Here is an 8,235-nt window from a genome sequence, read left to right as displayed (position 1 = left end):
CGTGGTGCATGTGAATGAGGGACAGTACATGTAAATGTTCTGCAACATTAAATCCCTGCAGCTTGCAGAGAGCACAGTGATGGAGGTTAGGAAGTAGAAACAGCTGGCAGACAGAAACACTGACGCTCATTTCTATAGGAACATAAACTACTCATTGTTTTTCATTCTTATAATGCTTTAATGATACCAAGGTTGCATAAATAACAAAGGCTACTGCCTTTGAAGGATTGAAAATAAAGATCTGCACTTGGAAGCTTGATAAGATAAAAGCGTGTTGGGTTTTTTAATTTTTAATTTTACTTTTGGGTGTTTTTGAGTTTATTGGATATAAACCGTTGGTTCGTGCATGAGAAGAAAACCACATCTTAACCCAGAAGCCCGCTGTGTGGAATTATACCAGCTTCAGAAGGCAAACCGAATCCCAGAACTGCAGCACAGAGTCTCTGTTAAAAGAATGCAGACATTAAGACATTGTTTGCCTACAGAAGCAAACAAAACTCAGAGGCTCTCATACATAACTAAGGAATTTACTAAATGTAGGGCAGCAGTGTGGAGTAGTGGTTAGGACTCTGGACTCTTGACCAGAGGGTTGTGGGTTCAATCCCCAGTGGGGGACACTGCTGTTGTACCCTTGAGCAAGGTACTTTACCTAGATTGCTCCAGTAAAAACCCAACTGTATAAATGGCTAATTGTATGTAAGATAATGTGATATATGTATAATGTGATATCTTGTAACAATTGTAAGTCGCCCTGGATAAGGGCGTCTGCTAAGAAATAAAAAATAATAATAATTTGCCAGTGTTTTACAGTACATTCGCTTGTTCAAAATGCACTCGTCTTGTCTGTCTGTCAAATGCCTGGACTCCTTTCGGCTCACATGTGGATATCCCGGTATTTTTGCAGTTTTCCCCAATGCTTTTCCCAATGTTTTTCCCATGGCTTTCTATGTATTTATCATAGTCTTCCCTTTTTTGCCATGTTTATTAATATGCTTACCTTTCTATCCTTTCCACATGCTTCCACTCTGCTTTATTACTGTGCAAAACTTTTATAAAGGATAATCTGTGGACTAATAACACAAATGCTTAGGGATTAAGAGGTCCCAGGTTATTAACATTATTTGATCCATCTCAGAAAGCTGGGAATCTCCTCTAGCGCCCTGCCAGGGTGTGCTATTCTTGTGTAAATGGCAGTGCTGTGTGAGAAGGAGGTTCAAAGCTCTAAAACCATGCATGCAGAGGAGCCCATCTCTTTTGCACAGTGGTTAAGACGCTTGCTTGCAATGTGCGAGATCTCCGATTCACACCCAGCTCACACCCTGTTCCAATTGAGTTTAAAAAAATCTTCAAACTCAACATGCCCGCAAAATATTTTCTACTGCAATAAGGTTGGCCAGGCTGGGTGTAATGTGTGTATGTATGTATGTGTGTATGTATGTATGTATGTATGTATGTGTGTATGTGTGTGTCTCTGTTCAGCAGAGATCTGCCACATTCAACTTTTATCAGTCTGCCGACAATGACAATGAAACAGCTTGCCTTTTTTTTTTCAAACACCCAGGCAAAACCTTGATCTTCAAACATATCCAACTTCAAACAGTTCTTTATATCGTTGCATAATTCATTTTGGACTTCATTACTGTCATTCCTATTGGTATAAATGTGCTTTACTCATGTCCCTGAACATTAATTGTGAACGGAAATGCACAAATAATTGGGGGCTGAATAATTTATTAGAAGATGAACCCATACTATTTAAATTCACCCACAACTCCAAACACACAATGTAAGACTTGTCAGAAATCTATACCCTGCCCCTGCATTTTATTAGAGCCTTTTACAGCACTGGGGATTCAACCTGTGTCAGTGGGATTGCTCCTGTCGCTCATGCTTTTTTATGTAGGCAGAATGGAGGACTGTCAGTTACTGTAAGTATACTAACATGGAGGTAGATGGAGAAAGTTATAACCCTTAAAGGTTTTAGTATATTTGCATGGTAATTTTGCATTTTTGTCCCTATGATTTTCCTTCGGTTATACTATACATTTACCATGGTTTGCCATGTTTTCTTTAAATGCTTTACCATGTGCTTTACAATGCTTCCCTATGCTTTACCAGACCTCTCTGTGCTTTACAATGCTTCCCTATGCTTTACCAGACCTCTGTGCTTTACAATGCTTCCCTATGCTTTACCAGACCTCTCTGTGCTTTACAATGCTTCCCTATGCTTTACCAGACCTCTCTGTGCTTTACAATGCTTCCCTATGCTTTACCACACCTCTCTGTGCTTTACAATGCTTCCCTATGCTTTACCAGACCTTTCTGTGCTTTACAATGCTTCCCTATGCTTTACCAGACCTCTCTGTGCTTTACAATGCTTCCCTATGCTTTACCAGACCTCTCTGTGCTTTACAATGCTTCCCTATGCTTTACCATACCTCTCTGTGCTTTACAATGCTTCCCTATGCTTTACCACACCTCTCTGTGCTTTACAATGCTTGCCTATGCTTTACCAGACCTCTCTGTGCTTTACAATGCTTCCCTATGCTTTTACTATGTGAAACTTTCAAAAGGGAAGTCTTTCACCTTTGTGTCATACCCAGTTACATGTTGGATTCTGATATAAGTTTTACAGACCGATGGAAGTGAGACAAAAATGTGTCCCTTTAAAACCCCAACAACGAACTGAAAGGAGAGGGATTCCAGGTTGCATGCAAAGGAAGGCTGTGTTTAACCCCGAGCTCACCACGGCTGCCATTGTGAGAAGCAGCCGAGTCCAGCGCCAGTCCATGTGCTTCTGCAGGGAAGCAGACACTGCGAGCAGGCAGCCCTGAGGAGACAGACACCACAGCTAGAAAACTCTCATGGGCACATCTAAAAGGACCTCGTGAAATTCTTTGATAAACATTTCAACTCCTCTAGCTCAGCTTAGTAAAAGATTTTGGATAGTTAAACGATGTCTGACCCAGCGTATACATCAACAATAACTCTGTGTTTCACAGCTATGATTAAACGTTCTGCTTCATAATAAAAATAAAAAAAACCTACATGAACATAATTTAGATCTTTTATTTAACAACTTGTAATCAAACAAACTACAAAATGATATCGCAAAAGTCTACCGGAAGCCATTAGTAGTACAGTATTTCATGTTAGATTTTGAAATGTCACATTTTTTAAAATGTTGTCCGTATACAGAAAACTGCAAAGCGGTATGTAATTCAATTTGTAAACGTAAGTCTTCCCTGGGGAGTACCAGGCTTTAAAGCCAACAACACTCAACTGAAGGGAGGTCTATACATCTGTGGTATCAGGTCTCCCTACATTGCTGAGTGCGTGGATAATAGGATGTGTGTACACCTCTTTGATATACAGTGATTGGAGCAGGGTACAAGAACAGAACAGATCAGAGGGTTTACAGTAAATTTGCAGTTTCCCATGGTTATACTAGTTCATCATGGTTTGCCATGCTTTTTTAATATGCTTTACCATACCTTTCTTGGCCTTACCATGCTTCCGCTATGCTTTGTTACACTTTGCTGTTTTTTTTTTAAACGAGAGTCCAGAGGGAAAGTACAGGATTACAGCTTTATATCAAAGACAGTGCTGGAACTGAGAAAGTGACGCAACATTGATCTGGATTGCATTCAAATATTGTCAATGAGGTTTAAATGGCCCACTCCACATTAAAATTGCTTTGTACAGTGTTTGATCCATAAAGCTTAGCACTTAACCAAAGTCTTTTTTTCATGAGGCAATTCGTTCTGTACAGTATATCGCATATCACATGATTTCCCAATAGGTAGCAGCCTGGTGTAGGGGGGAGGAAAGCAGGGGGGTGTGGGTAAGCATTGATCCCCATCGTGTTCAGTGTAAAGAGAAGCTACCTGCCCTGTGGCTGTGATGCTTTCCATTGGGCCAGTGAGAGGAAAATGGGAGCGCTTCCCACAGCACGAGAACTGGAAAACACAAGACACAGAGAGCAGTGTGGGTTTACTCAAACTCAGACCAGGAGTGAAGTGGCTATAGAGAAGCACTGGAATGGCCACAGGCATCAGGTAGGCAGACTGGCTGATTCATTAGTCAGTGGGAAGGGTCAGGAGGAGGGAAAGGGCTTGGTGCTACATTGCTGCCTTGGATTTAGTGCCCTCATAGTGAGACTAATGGAGGTAATAAGGAGGGATGTGCAAGACTGAAATTCAGAAAAGGGCAAAAACTGGACATGATCACAACGGAAGTAGGCAGGGTCGAAAATTATCCGTTGTGTCTAAACATTTGCTCAGATCTGAGTCAATCACACGCGTTTCCAATCTGACCTGCCTTTAGCAGTAACAATATTCTCTTTGGTGCACAGAGACAGACGGACAGGCAGACGGACAAATGGACAGGCAGCATCAGAGTGCTGGAGCTCACCGCAGCATGGAATGCTGCCCACTAGAGTCTGACTGATTCCTCAGGAAGTCGTGGAAGAGAGAAGCATAGGCATCAATCACAGTGCCCTCTAGCTGCGGGAGGGGAGAGAATCAAGCTCAAGCCATGCAGAATAACTCCCTTTGAAAGAGCTTTATGTGTATTTGAAATGCATTTAACACTCAACATTGTTTCTACCACTCTGCTTTCCAACACTTTCCAACAATGGTATGCTTTGAAGAGTGTAGAACAGGAAAATAATGAAACTTTATTTTAAAGCATTTGTGAATGTTACAAATGTTTAACTTACTGTATAATAAAGTACACAGATGAAACTATAAAAATGAAAGCTTAGCAACGATACTGTTTTCAATAACAGCTGACCAGATAGAGAAATGGAATAAAATAATAATAACAATAAACTGCATAAAAAATATTTAAAAAAAGAAAAAAAGAAAAAAACACTGCCGCAGCCAAATCTGAGCCAAAACCAAACAAATAAGCTTAGAAAGACTTTGAGCCAGCGCCTTATAAATACATTGACAATGCAGGGATCACGAGCTTGCTGAGGAAAGGGCTGAGCTGGTAGGGGCTGGAGCTGAGAGAAGGAGGCAGAGTCTGTGTATAATCTCACACTGTGTTCATTAGCCTTCCAGGGTTTAGTGTTAATTCACCTCCTTCCCCCAGAGTCCTACACATCAATCTCTTTCTCCTGCAATTTAGTTTCACCCTATTCCCAATCATTATAGGCATGTTGTTGAGGCAGAATCACCATTAAGATCCAACTTGTTATGAGATCTATCAGCCACTGGATTTACCAGAGCCCCTTGATCACAATACAGCCTTATTATGTACAGCCTGGTGTTCCTTTATTACCCCTCCTCCCTTTTTCAGGATTCTACCTTACAGAGTAATAGGGTGACTCTGCTGGCGCTGTGAGTCCGAGCGCTCTTGTGCTGCAGAGGGAGAGTGCTTGCAACAGACTTCTTTTCCACTGCAGCCCCTTGGATTACAACATCGGAAACAAAGCCTTAATTTTCAAGCGTTTTAAAAACCCAGGAGTTTATTCCTGTGAACTTAATGCTGCGATCCAAAAGCTCACACTCCTGTTCTCCTGCAGAGCTGTTTCCATTGTGTTTCTGCTAGTGATCAACAGGGCACTTCAACTTGACGCATGAAGCCATTCAGTTTCTTTATAGTTATACAGCTATGGTTAAAGCTCAGCTCTAGAAGGAGACATCTGTAGAAAGAGTGCACCCGTAAACTAAATGGTACGCTCCGCTATCCTACACCATCACTGCGGTGGATTGCACTATTTCTCAGACATGCAGGGGTGTTCTCCCTATCCACACCTGTAGATACACCACTATACCATTCAGTTCCACCTTCCTCTATAGCAGGTGTTATTATGCCAGTCTGTTGTTTGGGGAACCTGCAGTGCATTGGAATCCCAAAACAAACATGGTGTTTAATCCTTCTAATGGTGGTGAAATGAACACTAACAAATCTGCATTAGCAATGAAAGTGGCGTGCCTATAAATTAGAGTGCTGTCGTTCTTCAGCTCTCTGTAATTGAGTTCTGCATTACAGAAAGCTAGGCTGGCTCCCCAGCGCATTGCACTTCAGCCTGTTGAAATATTCATAGTGACACACCGGCTTAAGAGCAATACATCACTGGCATGGAGGAGATCTGGCTGCTCAGACACATTTTACATCTTCCTAACAGTCCTGTCCATCGGGAGCTCGATACATTCCACATTTAATGCATAGTTAATATATATTGCATGCCAGTATGTTTTATTCATATTCGCTTCCATCAGAAGCCATCAACGTGTAACGGGCAGTGTTGTGTGATTTTACAGCAAACAACATTACAATATTCTTCTTACTGGTGAGATACCACTCCAGTTCCTTTCACTGGCATTTTAACATAGCACACAGTGCCACCAGGTGGATGCAGGTGGCTGAATTGGCAGGCACTGTTTGAAGCCCTGGTCACAGGTGGGGCTGGTCAGTGTGCTGGAGACATTATGCAAACCTACACGCCTCCTTTTTGATTCAATTCCAAGTAGCCACTGGCAGCGAAGCAGACAGCACGATTCGGATTCTCCACGTCAGATGAACTAAACGTCTGTTAACCAGATGGAAAAGTCATTGCCTACCGAATGGTATTTGAATCCTCTTCCCTCATGCTCTCCTCAATCCAGGGGAGATCCTCAAGGCTATAGCCTCCAGCCCCCGCCAAGCTCACACCATGACACACACACCTCCACGCTGGACTGTAAGAATGCAGCCCCGCGCACTGATAGGACGCAGACAAGTATTTTGCAAGGCCACGCTTGTTAATCATCACAGGGCAACTGCTATCACTAATTCCTATCTGGCTGCTATTGTAAAATGTGTGGTCTTGTTTTGCCTAAAGATGATCGTGCATAACGGTTATGTCCTTGTCTTGGACTTAAGTGAGGAGGCCAAGAGGTGAAAGGTGTTGAGTGTGGTACTGACCTCACCTGCTCGTGTGAACATCCAGCATCCCAGCTGTATAGAACAGAAGAGCTAGGATGAGGAACCACTGCAAGAGAAAGAGAGGAGGGAGAGAGAGGGAGAGAGAGGGAGAGAGAGGGAGAGAAAGAGGGAGAGAGAGGGAGAGAAAGAGGGAGAGAGAGGGAGAGAGAGGGAGAGGGAATGAGGGAGAGAGAGGGAGAGAGGGGGAGAGAAAGAGGGAGAGAAAGAGGGAGAGAGAGAGAGGGAGAGGGAGTGAGGGAGGGAGAGGGGGAGAGAAAGAGGGGGGGAGAGAGAAAGGGAGAGAGAGCTAGCGGGAGAGGGAGAGAGAGTGAGAGGGAATGAGAGAGAGAGGGAGAGAGAGGGAGAGAGAGAAAGGGAGAGAGGGAAAGAGGGTTACAGGGTCTCACAAGCTTCTTTTCATCAGCAGCAAGTTGCAGAACAGAATCTGATAATAATGGTAAAAACACATGGAAACCATTTCACAAAAGTACACAGGAAGAAAGTTGTGATGTAGTCCAGAAACTCCTGGTTTCACACGCGATTATGAAAATGCACACAGGGTCAAATAAGCATCATAATGTGAGGCCTGGCAGAGGCAGCAAGCTTCTTACACGGGGTGGGGGTGGGGTGAGGGGCTCCATTAATAACAGAATGGATTTCTTATTACAGAGCTGGGGCTGCTCTCTAAATAATAGATAAAGCAGAGCTGAGAGCACTAGACAACATATTACAGCTAATGTTCCAGTGGACTGGCTCACTCACTGTCACAGTAACAGCTCTACAGGGACTCTGCAGGGGAGGAGGGTTAGGGTTAAAAGACCAGAGCACTTCAACTACTCCTGCTGGGAAGTCAGTATTTACGACTGGAGAGCAGCGTGACTTTACACCCGAGTGTGAAATGATACAGCACCCCATTCATTCTGCCCTGCTGCTTGATCAGATTGATGGGTGACTGATCCAATACAGATACTGCAATACAGAATCTTACAGCATTGTCAGAAAGCCATCCAGTAATCGTATGTTTTGTGGTGGTATGGTGAGGTCTGTTTCATTTTGACCAGTTGAATGCATATAGTTTTGGCTTGCTGTTTTATTTTAATTTTTTTTTTTAATCAAATTTACATGCTCGTGTCATAAATGGTAGAGCGCTGGTTCTCACAGTCTGGGAAAAAGGAAGACATTGAGTTCATCTAAGAATGCAGAACGACTCCAGCTTCCCAGTATCTGGAAGCAGAGCTGCTACTGAGTCCAGTTCCCAAATGATTAACCCTTATTTAAACAAGTCTGATTTCATGAAAAATAAACCGTGGTACACTGCAC

This window comes from Acipenser ruthenus, chromosome 28, assembly GCF_902713425.1.
Source record: "Acipenser ruthenus chromosome 28, fAciRut3.2 maternal haplotype, whole genome shotgun sequence".
In the NCBI taxonomy this organism is placed as follows: Eukaryota; Metazoa; Chordata; class Actinopteri; order Acipenseriformes; family Acipenseridae; genus Acipenser; species Acipenser ruthenus.
Note: the sequence above shows the minus strand (reverse complement) of the source record.